Source organism: Patagioenas fasciata, chromosome 1, assembly GCF_037038585.1.
Source record: "Patagioenas fasciata isolate bPatFas1 chromosome 1, bPatFas1.hap1, whole genome shotgun sequence".
Classification (NCBI taxonomy): domain Eukaryota; kingdom Metazoa; phylum Chordata; class Aves; order Columbiformes; family Columbidae; genus Patagioenas; species Patagioenas fasciata.
In genome coordinates, this window is record NC_092520.1 from 204,029,680 (window position 1) to 204,043,040 (window position 13,361).

A 13,361-nucleotide genomic window follows, 5' to 3' on the forward strand; every position below is an offset into this window, starting at 1 on the left:
TTAAAGCTATTGGATAAAATCTTGGTCCCAGTAAAGTCAAGTAAAAATAAAAATTACCATTGCCCTGAAGTAGGTCCAGGTTTCTACCTTATGAGCAAAAAAAAAAGAAACCCATTCTTACTTGAAGATACATATTTGCTCAGCATTTTAATTTCTGTTAATTACTGCCACAAATTAAAGTGCACAATGCATTTTATCAAACTAACGCATACATTCCATTAGTACTTTACAGATTATTTTTTTTAACATTGCAGGAAGGAAAAGCTTATTGATCCATGCTATGCTAAACATTTTTTTGTATGTGTATACTCACATGATGGCAGTATTTCTTGCATTTTGTACTGCTTTAACATAACTCTCATTTTATGGTAAGAGAAAAAAGAGAAATTAATTTGTTTAAAGTAGGGCACAAAGTTGTAATTTGTAGAAATTTTGTGGGTAAAAAATATCTACATTTCTGTAGATACTGATTATTCTATAGCCTTGCATTCAAGTTGTATGCATGAGCTAATAGTTGGCACAGAATCACAATAACTGTGTTAAATTATAAATATGTTCTCAATATTTTAGATTACACATGGAAAACTTAGTGAGTCTGAGGACTGTATGATTCAGATGTTTGTTAATTGAGCATGGGTTATTTGTTTGAATCAGTTCCAAGTTAGTAATAGCAACCAAAAAGTTAATAATAATCCCTAATGGCTGTTTAGGAGACTTACTGGAAATCAGTTGACTGCTTCCGTTCCCATTCTAGCACACAACTTTTCCTTACACTTTTCAAAGCTGCGATCAGTATCCATGGAATTGCCACCAAGGCTGGTTATGCCATTGGAAAGATCAAGGAGCAAGCAGTTATTGAAGGTACTGAACTACAATTTCCAGTAGTTAGTGTTGCAAAATATTTCAAGGAATTTTGCCCTTTAAACAGCAAGAAAAATGATTATTTTATTTTTTTTTTCAGAGCTAAGAATTTAATTTAGTTTTTGGAGTTTTTCATTTGTTTTTGGAAGAAACAAGCAATATGATGAGAATTTATCCTCCAATAAGAAAATGCTTCTCAAGAGAAGGCAAAGATTGGCTCCTGGAGGTACGTGCGCTCTATCTCAGTCCTCTACATGCTGAGGATGCACCTGATTAGTAGAGCAGTTTTACACATACTAAGGTTTCAGACGATGAGCATAGTTTAAAAAGCATCTTGTTCACAAGAATTGTTTGCAAATAAATGTTTAGATTTTTTTTTTTTCTAAAGCCATATGCAAATGTAATTAAAATAGTCATTTCACTGGCCACTGATGTCAATGAGGTTTTTACTGGAATGAGTCAATCCTGAGCTTGGCTTTACATTTTGTTCACCCATGCTTAGAAGCAAATACATTTATGCAGAAGAATGTGAAAGTGTAGAATACCTGTGCACTTAGAATATTTAGTGCCGAGAAAAGCAAAGTGCAGAAAAATGACAGGTATTCTTTCCAATAACAGATTTAATGATTTATGCTTGAAAGTCATACAGCTGCCAATGATCTTGCTTGGTTATTGGTTTACACAGCATTTATCCACCTGGCACAGCACCTAAAATCCAAAATAATTTATAAATGTCCCTGATTTACTTAAAGTACCTTAACAAATGTTCAGGTCTGAGAGACTTTAACACACCCATCTCAACTCTCAATATAGAACTACAGATTTGTAACCTCTAGAATTTTTTATTCGAACTAATTTTATGGAACATATTCTGCCTGGGTAGGCAGAAAAAAAAATTAGAAAAAGTAGTTTTTGCCCAAAGAAATGTGCTCAATTAATGGTACATCCAGCATCTTGGAATTGTTCATACGGGGGCATCCATTTTGTTGCATAAATGCACTACAAAAAATGTGACTCATGTCATTTCTGTTATTTAAACATTGCATTTAGCCAGTTATGCTGTGCTGATTAGGTATCTGTGGCTAAATGAACACATTCAGAAAAAGAAAAACATTTATGTGTTTGATGACATCCTGTTTTTTGTCTCTAATTCAGTCTTTGGTCTGCCAAAAATACTAGAGATAGCAATGGAATTTGGACTACATTCTGATTATAGCTATCAGGACAAATCTGAGCTTTATTCTTTCCAGTTCGGTGAATATAAATACACTGCAATTTAATGGGTGCTTTTCTAGCCTAATCTCCCTGGAAAATTAAGGAAAAAAAAAAAACCCAGATTTTTTTTAGAAACAAAATCCAGAGCCATTTTTTTTTTTTTTTTAACAGAATATCATCACAATGAGTATTTGGATTGGAACTTGATTGGACAAACTGTTTTATGGACAGACCAGTGGGAAAGGAAAGGGGGAGCAGGTGAAGAGCCATTGTTGGAGAAAATAGGCACTAACCCCCAAAGAAATGTAAATTTGGAAAGCTACCCACCCTAGCTAAAATTACATCCTACCACTGAAATAAATTACTGTGTGTATTTTTATTCCTAAATGTACTGTCTAAACCTCACTTTTTTTTTTTTTTTTTAGCATCTATGAAAGAGAAAAATAACATCCCAATTTGACATCATTCCAACATGAACATTTTTGAGACACCTGCTTGACTCCCAGAAGTTTCTGTTCTACTCCTTTTGACTCCTATGTAAAGGTATAGTAGAGTACAGGTCAGTGTACGAAATCAGTGACATAAAGAAGTCCTTGAAAAAACATATAGAAGTCATACAGGCCACCAAGTAAACCATTTCAATGCATTTAGTACTTCATAGAAATAAGAGGCATGTTTAAAAGTAGGGACAGTCAGCTCTACTTCCTTATAATTCTTTCAGCTGATTTCCTGACCTGAAGGTAAAATTCCACTGAGCTCCCTTGGAAAGAAAGAACTCTTTCCATCTCTAGGATAGGGGGGAAAAATTGTGATTACACTGGTAAATGAGAATTATCTGTGGCCAGGATAATTTGCATTTCAATCCGTATTTGCTCCAAGAATAAATTTGCAGGAATTTTTGCTTGATTGTCTCTCAATTATTTAACCATTTCTCAGTATTATCCAAACAGCAATACCAGACGGAAAAGTTATGCCAGACATTTAGCTTCCTCAGGGTCAATCATTACACTGGTAAATCATGTCTTCCATATAAATAAGGCTGTGAAAGAAAACATGTTGGGTGTTATTATAAGTGCAAGAACATGAGATTCCTCTTTTACATGGTTTAGGGTTGTTTCTGGTGTTTCAATGACCTTACAAATTCTCTCACACAGAATTTTGAGTGTTGTTGTAGGTAGCACCGTGCCAGTCCTACAGTTGCTATAGTTTAGTTCACAGTTTTCACTGCTGCAGTAAGTCAAAGTACATATAAATGTTTATGTACTGGCAAAGTACATAAGAATAAAAATAACAGCATGCAGTAGGCAGGCAGCCATACTATAAACTTAACTTTGTACCTTTCTTTCTGCTGTCGTTTTACATTTGTCTTTCTTCTCTTGGCATCCTTGGCAAAATGCCATTTCTTTCTCACTTTCTCTTGTTATATGTCAGACTCTATAAACATTGCAATCTATTTCAAGGCTATACTGGTAAATCAAATTTAGTGGCATACCACTACAATAATGTTAACAGAGTGCTGGAGTTAGATGTTGCTAGAGCATTTTATGGTTATGTGATGATGTAGTATCAAAATGATTGGACACAGCTTACTTAGCTGATGTGCTCTGGTTATGTGGAGGCAGGGACAGAAACATATTTTTCAACAGGAGAGTGTTTCCTAATGTGACTGATAATGAGCAACACTTGTGCTTTTTTTATCACTGTCTGTGGCCTGGTAGATCAAGCAAATAGAAGGGTTTCTCCAAATAACTGTATTATTGTACAGAAGTTAATTGTCTATCCAATACAGTCCATTTCTTATATATGCCATATACTGTCATTCATTATTTACATCTAGATTGATCATTAGACCATTAAAGCCATTGATTTTGAACCTGTATAATTTTTAAATATTCTCATAAAGACTATTTTATAATGATGTGAATAATCAAAGACTATTTTGTTTGTTTATTTGTTTATCTAGGCTTTGAAAGAAAGAGAAATTTGATTGATACCATATGGGCTTGTCGTCCTCTTGCATGAGAAGAAATTGTTCTAACAAGTACACAGCTGTAGTTTTTGGCTGTTGAGATACACTTTGAAATGCACTGATTGCCAAAATAAAAGTAAATAATTATACTCTGACAAAACAAGTTCTGGTCCATTCCCAAACAGGGAACTTCTATTATAATGAAAATTGCTTTAAAAAAATCCCACCACAATCCACAAGGTTTTGCCAAAATAGATAGTAAATATGTTTTGAATTAATCAATACATTATTAGCAGTTTGAGACTTAACAAGGAGAAACATCTGAACTTCAGAGAAAAATACTGTAAAGATCTTATATAGGAACATACCTCTGACTCTGTATCTCTTCTTTTTTTTTTTTTTCTTCCCCTATGATCTGGTTGAAAAAAAGTCTTAAAATTAATATACAGACATTATGCAGATCTTCTGATAGATTTTACATTTTCTTTACTGAAAAAATCCTCTATTGATGACTCTAGTAGAGCATAAAATCATATAACAAATTTTTGTTTTTTTTTTTTTTGGCCATTCAACACACTTTTTTTCTGTTTGTGGAACTACGGTAATGGTAGGTGCTCACCTCAGTGTGGTTTAATTTGAAGGTGAGTCAGTGCTCTGTGTTTGAACTCCTTTGTCTTGTGGATGGTATTAGTCTCCCATTTCTAGTTAGTGACATAAGTAGCATATAACATTTTGAAAAATGCTCAGTTCTGATCAGCCATATTCTTAAAGGGAGAGTCTTACCTCATTTGGGAAAGATTGCTATATGATAATCCCAAATGGATAAGGACAGTTTCCTGAAGCATTTAATCAAGAATCTCAAGCTCCAAGTAAGTGCATTGGGCTTTCCAAGCTCAGAAACAAAACTACTTCAGATCTCATTTTATGGCACCTAGTTTTCCCCCTTAAATTCTTACCATCTTCACTGAGAGCTCTGACCTAGAAGATGGACATTGCACTGCTTACTTCCAAGTGCTGGACTATTTTATCAAGTGCAACACCTAACACATGTAGTTTACTTAACCTTCCATGAAGAATGGTCTACATTTCAGGCTTGGTATCTTCCAACAGTATCTGCTGTGTGGCACTGCAGCGGAGCTGTACACATGGAACAGGGAATAGAGAGCATATTCTGCAAACTCATCCAAATGCTTGATGTCTTTTGACCCTAAGTGATGGTCTGTTGAGTGGCAGCACTTGCCCACTTACATATCCCTAGCACAAGAAACATCTCCAGGGATTTATATTCTATTTTACTTAACATATTGGATTCTTTTTAGGCCTGCTCTGTTAAAAAGTACACCATATGGCAGGGAAGAGCATGATCTCCTAGCTGCTAAAATGCTTCTTGATTTTCAGTCTAGGTTTTCCTTTTCTCATTTTCATCAGTAACAAGAATGTGCTTTGGCTTTAAAGTATAAGAAGATGTATCACACCATGAAAGGAAAATGGGGCACACAGGAAGCATAAAATGCCACTTGTTAGTGGTTTTTTATATCACTGACATGAATTGGACTCAAGAGTTGGGTAAATGTGAGGAATATATTCCTGAATTAACCATAGCCTTGTTTATTAGCCAGAATTCTTTCTAATTCCAGGTCCAGGATTATTTTTTAAACAAAATATTCAGATTCAAGTAAACGTTTTTTCTTTTCTTTTATTGAGCCTAAAAATCTTTTTCAGATGGTGGCCCTTGTTCCTTGGATCACAGCTGCAGGCATTATTTTACCTTCTTTTGAGACTTTACCTTGAATGGAAATAAAATCAAGTTCCAGAAACTGGGGCAGAATGGAATAGTTTAGGCAATAATGACCATGAAGATGAATGATATGATTCAGGGAACAGTTCCATCACAGTGAAGTCAAGGCAGTTTCCACTATCCACCCAATTTTATCATATGATCAGTTTGTAGTAACAGTAATGGAACTTGGCCCAGTGTGTTAGTGACAACATCCTATTGTAAGTAGGCTACACAAGCACGTCTTCTTTGATCTTGTCTTCTTGGTCCATTGGATCTTGCATTACTTTTCTTCTTCATTTCCTTCAATACCTCATACAGGGACTTTAACTCAAGACTTTTTTACTCATTTCTTGATGAATTTGCTAACAAGCAGCTTTGCAATGTAACAGAGAGACAATGGCAGTGGCAATCATGTTTGTTCCATTTATCCTACACATTATTATTTTCTATGTATATTTAGGATTTTTTTTTCTTGTTCAGTTCAAACCACATAATGAGAAATAATATTACATCTTCCCAGATGATGTTTTTATAGCATGAGAATAGTATTAAATGTTACAGTCTACTGGAAGAAGACCTCAGGCTGAACTGCATTGAGAACTGTATCCAGATTTTGTAAAAAAGTGAGCCAGCTAGTTTAGTCTAAAAAATACCATAACAATTAATTGTCACCATTTAGGATGGGGCAACAATAACATGTGACAGATGATCTCTATTAACCCCTGCCCTCCCCACCAAGAGAAAAGGAGGATAAGGAAGAGGAGTTGGAAAACTAAAATAGCTTAACTAATAATATTAATAATAAGAGAAATAATGCAAAATATACAAAACCAATATTGAATCTCCCACTGGATCAGGGAATTGCATGTCACCTGGGCTGGCATCATGGCAGCAGCTTCAGAGCAGCGACCAGAAAGTCCTGAACTGGACTCAGCAGTAGATGGGAACTGGATTCAGGAATATGCAAATTGGATTGGATGCAGAACAGCAGGCAGGGACCTATTCAGATGCTGGCTGCAAATGAATAGAGCGAGACCGTCATGATCCCTCCTCTTTATATTGATTATGACCTGTATGGCATGGAATACCTCATTGATCAATTTGGGTCATCTGTTCTGTCAGCCCCTGCCTGCAAGTATGACCCTTTTATGACCCCTTATTTGTGGAACATGAGAGATCTGTCAATGACCTTGGCTGCTATAGAAGTAAGTATAACTATGGATACTTTTCTGTATTCTGTTTCTACCATTAGATGAGCAATACTGTGAACATCATGCATTATCAGTACTGGAAGCAGACATTGTTTGAAAAACATGTGGACAACTTCAGAAGAGCTCAGTTACTTAGAAGAAACTTAGCTGAAAGGAAAATTCAGTAAAAGCTAATTGGCCTCTTTCAGCCAAAACCAGGAAAATAACATTTATGAAGTGCTGATGATAAAAAGTGAATACAGCATTGATATTGAGATACTGTGAGAGGAAAGTAATTACAGTATCCTTGTCTTGAATGACTTTCTGAACAAGATATGAATCTCTCACAACAAAAGATAAGAGGAGGGACAGCTGGCTATAATAATAGTTCAGTGGCATCTCTTAAGAACAAACCTTTATCCTGGTGCCACAGACTAAAGTGTACAGCAAGTAACAGGAAATTCAGTATTTGTCACAGACAATATGATTGCCATAGTCTTTGATTTTGTAGTGACTACTCCGGTGATTTGACAGAACAGCAGGAATCTCTACTTGTGGCAGATGCACTCTCCTGCCCTCTTCCCACCCTGAGAGAAACAGAAACTCCAAGGCTGATGGACCACTGTGGTCATGCATACACCCCTTGGTTGACAGACAGGGCCTTTGACCAGTGAGATATCTTGGTTGAGAGAAGTTTCTGGACAACAGCCATAAATAACCACACCTCAGATTCAACAGAGTATAAATGGAGCCTGCCAGAAAGGCTCGTTGAGCTGGTGTTTGGAGCAGCAGGTGTGCAGTTGAAGACTGTCCTCCTTAGACTGACTGTCTAAGGACCATTCCTTGAGGATTGAGACACCTTGCTGACTTGGTAAACAACCATCTGGGTACACTTGAGACTCCTTACTTTGACACAGAATGGAAGATTTACATTTTGAATCATTACTTCAGAGTTTTGGGATCTGATGTCCTTGAGTCTGAGTTGGCTGTGTAGTGCTTGAAATCCTAACCAGTATCCAAACCTGTGTTGTATAATGTTACTGGAGTGTTGAATAATTTTGGATAAACCCCATTTGTAGTTAGTTTCTGATAAACAGCTCTAGTTTGAATAAAGTCTGTTTGGACATTGTTGCCTGCCTAAATTGACTTTTGGGTGCCTCTGTGAAACTACTGAATGAGAGAAAACCTGCCTGCCTTGATCTCCATTACACTACACTGGGACCAAGGCTCAGAATCTGGCAGCTGGACAAATCGTGAAAAACACCTAGAAAAACTCATTCTGTTGAGAGAGATGAAAACTTTGTTTATTTCAACTCTAAGCATTACTCTTTGGCCAAGTCGCCAACCTTTGATATAAAGGGTTGCTTTAGCTGCAGCCAGGCTTTGTGTGGAGGAAATATTATGTGCCCTTAAAGTTGGGAACTATCAGATCTTTGAGGACATATGTTAAAGATTGCATACATTGTACTTTTGCATATTGGGAGAGTAACTAACATATATTGCCCGTGCTGTTATATAAAACTGGATTTTACATAAGGTTAAACACATTGTTGGCTTGGTGTGAAGTAGTGTTAGTATCCAATAAAACTTGCTGTACAGAACACAGACTTTAAGCATACTATCTGGATCAGAGATACCAAGGTACCAGTGACGCTCCTCATTCTCGTGATATATTGATGTGTGGGTAGATTATACCTGCAAAACAAGCCCACACACTCAGTGGAAACTGTAGATCAGCCAGGAATCAGTTACCAGCTGGTTGTACTTTTTTTTTTTTTGCTGGATTCCTTAGATCATTAATGATTCATCTGCTCCAGTCAACAAAGCTTGACCATGCGTGGAACTGTTGGCAATAGTTATAATGGGCTTCAGTCATTGAAGCCAGTTAGCCAGAATTGTTATTAAATGTTTGCAGACTCATAGGAGATAAAATATTTAACCTTTTCCCTTGTAAATACAAACAAATTATGAAGATGAAATAATATTACTGTTTGTTTTTATGGTGCTGCATAGGATTTTACAACCTATTATCTATACATCTGCTTTTCTTCTAATTATTAAGTTGCAGAAACCATTGAGAATATTTCTGGAAACAGATGAGTGGTGTAGGTGAAGAAATAATCTCAACCAAGCCAAATGCCATAAGAATTTATCTTCAATGAAGTGATCTGAAGAAAACCAAAAAGACAAAATTACGTTCAAATGATTGGCAGTTATGACAAAAGCACTGACCTTAAGGTTGGCAATCCAAAGCTGACCTGTTGAGAAAGTCATATAAATATCTTTAACACCAGGTCTGGAAAATATTCTGTAGCTGCACAAAAGCCCTTTATCACTGTAAACCAAGCACGTCACTTGGAACTTGCCTTACTTGTCTGTACCTGACTTAGACCTAGGCTAACTCATCTTGCTGCTCATTCATTCAAGACAAGGCAGGGAGAGTGAATCAAAACATAACAAATTGTGCTTCAATGAGTTTTGTTTCAAAGATTGCACGGCCAAATTTTTTTTTTCAGTTCTTGACAAAACAGCTTTGTTATCTACATATGTAGAAATACACTTGTGAAATTTCAGCTGATTTTCAGCTCTGACTGATGTGTTTTTCTTAACGGCAGTCTTCAAAATATGTAAAAAGTAAAAGGTCATAAAAACAGGATTCATAATCTCTAAGGGCAGAACAGCTTTCAGACTGATCACCTTTATTGTTTAGTATTTGTAGTGGCCACGAAAGTTCTATAAATAAAATAACAGCTAGGAAATGTTTCCTTTAACAAGCTGCACTTTAAACAACTGAACCTGTTACAAGAGACTGAGAGAAAAACATCTTCTATTTTCCATCAATAACATATATAACAAGAATGTAGGTTGTTTAGCTATGTTTAGGTGCAGGATATTATTGAGAGACATTATTCAGTTTACAGTACTTCGTCGCATGCAGCAAAAAATTTTACTGCATTCAGAGAACCATTACCTGAAATAAGGATTATTCAAACTTGAAGATTTAATTGAGACTAAAATATACATTTTGCAGGTGTCTGTGCTGACTAAATTAAGCCTATTAAGCTTTTTTTAATCAGCATACTTCTACCATTGCTGTGGTATTGAACTGACTTTCTGACTTGTTCCTCTGCAGTTCACCTGCCTGATGGTCACAAATGCATGTGAAGTGACCAGAAAGAAGGTCCGTCTCTGTCCTAGAGCTGTGAGGTGACCTATGTTTCACTCAAATCAACAAAGCCCAGAATTGAAGGTGACAATGTCTTTTCGTTCCAAACTCAAAGCACTGCTGTATACTGAGGAAAAATGTCAAGAGACAGCTCTGTGGCAACACCACCAAGTAAACAGTACCAGCATTATCAAAGGAAGATGAAATTTATCTGGGATCAACCATATGCTGCTGAACACAAAGAGCAAAGGAGTTGAATCATTGAGCTCATATTGAGCAAGTCACAGAAAATTATTCAGGATTAGATATTTGCATGCTTCTTGCAAATACACATCCAGAATAATGATACGAGGACATTTTAGGCCTCATTAATACACAGTGAGTGCATTTGCTTAGTCAAGGTGGAACTGGGCCAGAATATAAATATTAGTCACAAAGGGAAACTCTCTTTCCCTGGTGTAATCCCACCCAAGTTTCTAGGGATGTACCAATGACTGATGTGGATGGCAAAGAGTCATTTTGTCTAGATCTGTACTCGGTCTGCTTTTGTTGTGTGGTGGGCCATCTGGGTAGAAAAAATGATTAGTTTCAATTTAATTAGTTGAGAAAAATGTCACTTTGTATGAGTAAAAATGGCAGTATTCACTCCAAATTATTAGCAGTCCTTGGCATGATTTCTTTGCCTTCAGTATTTTATTAATTATTTCACAAATTCAAAATAATTAGTTGCTGAAAAGCATACAAAGAATTTTACCCTCATTGCATCGAAATAATAATTTCTTCTGTTCCGTGTTTGCTCTCTGAAAGACACTTCAAAATACCAGATTTCATAGACTCAATATGTAGTTAATCTAAACAGAAAGATCGATGAATGTAATTGCTCTTCCTTTGAAGTTCAATTTCTATTTTCATTCATGAAATGAACAGGTGGACTATAAAACATGGTATCGTTAGTTAATCTTCTTTTCAAGAATTTTAAGTTAATGATTTGATAGAGTAAATTATGTTTTTAACAGATTTACTGGACCAGAGAGAATAGAGAATGAGAAGGCCTCAGGTCATGTATATCCAAAAACTGATTGCTCCTTACACTATATGTTTGATGCACTAGGCAAAAACAGAAGCAGCATATTAGCCTTGTTTCTCAAGGTCGCTGAACAGAACATTATAATAACTTAGACACAATTGGTAAAAAGAGTTTACATACTTTTTTTTTTTACAAAGAACTGAAAAGAAAGGCTGTAACTTAAAGATATTATGAAGCAGGAACTAGGAAAGCAGGTGAATAGAAAGTTGTGTTTTGGTCATATGGAGGCTGATCAGATAATAGATAGCAAGAACAAGAAATCTTCCCCATATTATTGATGTAGTATATTGTATCCTGTGAATTTACCGGTTTGCTTTTATTGAGTAAAATAATTTTATGCTGCATTTCCTCATAATCCAAACAAAATGCAACAAGAATAAATAAAATATCACTTCCATTTAGTGAGCATCCTACCATACTAATAAAACAAGAGGTTGGACGTAGAAGGAGAATTTCAAACGTGTTTTATATACTTGAGGATTTAGATAACAATATGACTTTCAAATTCATTTTTTCTTATTAAAATGAGAAAAAATAATTCATTTTATTAGAAGTCAAATAAACTTTCCTGAGCACAGATTATGATGTGAGCTTCCAAACTACACTCATGCTTTAAAGTTAATTTTTTATATGTATTACACAAGTCCTATTGATACAATGGATGAGGACCTCAGATTCTCCTGCTTACTTGACTCATGATCTACATGACATCTGGGGCACTGACTTTCTAAACCAGCATATTTTTCTGTCCAATTCACACTGTTCATATTATCATGCCAAATTTTATCTTTAATTGTAGGTGAGTGATTTCAGCAGGAGACGTGAATGACTTAAAGGATTTCCTCTCAAGCAAACAAGTGCATTTTTCTTAAGACTTCCATCATGAAATAATTAAATATAATAATAGACTTGTACAACTTCCTTTATAAATTCATATTTGGAGACAAATGTTTCTTCTAACATAAGTTATCTTGAAATAAAAATGCAGTCATTTTATTTGGCTAGTTTTGATAAATAATTCAGCATGGCCCTTACTTGAAACCAAGTGCTCTGCTAAGACATACACATTTCAGAGCGTTTGTCAGATCATGTTAGAAATGTTTTGACATGACATGAAAAAGGAAGACCTGATGAATTTATAGTTCCAATCAGAGTATCTGAGACAGATTAAAATTAAATCTACACATTCACAAAATATGAGTTCCTCCTTGTTTCCCTTCAGCAGCATTTCCCATTAGTTAAATCTTGTTTCTTCAATAGGTGAACCAGAAAGTAGACTTTTCTTTCTCTAGCTAATGAAAATACACATATGGGGAAAATACACAGTTGATGTATACTCACCCAGTGTTTGAAATAAGATGAAGTTTGCAACAGAAACCCTCAAACTTCCATCAAACAAGCTAAGGTAATAGATACGTCAACCGTGTTTATACAAAAATGGCCGAAACATCGTAATTCTTTTTATAAGTCTCCTGGCTTGATTTCTACCAAAAAGTAAACATCAAATCTATCTTGAGTAGGTTACCTCAGCTGCCTCCCTGTAAAAGAGGAGCCATTGGATACTCCTTTAATGTTTCCAGAACTTGAGAACATGTAATAGAATTCCCCCTTGTCTAACAACTAACCTCCATGATTTCTCCAATTTCTTCAAGAATTTTTAATGGACTTTTTCTCTTCAGATGCTGAATGTGCTCATTGAGTTTGAAAGATTGACCTATTCACCCTTCACCATTTCAGGTGTAAGAAAAATTCTGTGGGCCAAACCTATAAAAGGTTCTGAAGCAAAGTCACGGTTAAATTTCTTTTGCAAACAAGACTTTGCTGCAGATACTGGGCAAGATCTGGTGGATTTTTTCTTTCCAGTGTATATAAAATTCAATTTATTAGAAGCAAAAAGTAAAAGCAGTGGGAAAAACAATAGAGAAACATGTAGGTGTTTTTGGTTTTGTTTTTGTTTTTGTTTTTTAACCTCAGTATAAATGGCAAGATTTTGGCATTGGGAGAGTGAAGTGCTGCAAGTTTTCAGTGTTTAAATGTTTGTCTTTTTTCCTTTCCTATATCAATATCAGTAATTAAATGCTTAGGTCATGTGA

At 35.5% G+C, this 13,361-nt stretch overlaps 1 long non-coding RNA gene across 1 annotated transcript; it reads left to right on the forward strand.

The window, feature by feature from the left end:
- The first annotated feature begins 773 nt into the window (after positions 1-773).
- LOC139827106 (uncharacterized) lies at positions 774-10,305 on the forward strand. The gene is made up of 3 exons (XR_011737302.1): positions 774-861; positions 962-1,087; positions 10,149-10,305. It is a non-coding gene; the product is annotated as an uncharacterized lncRNA (long non-coding RNA).
- Positions 10,306-13,361: the final 3,056 nt, after the last annotated feature.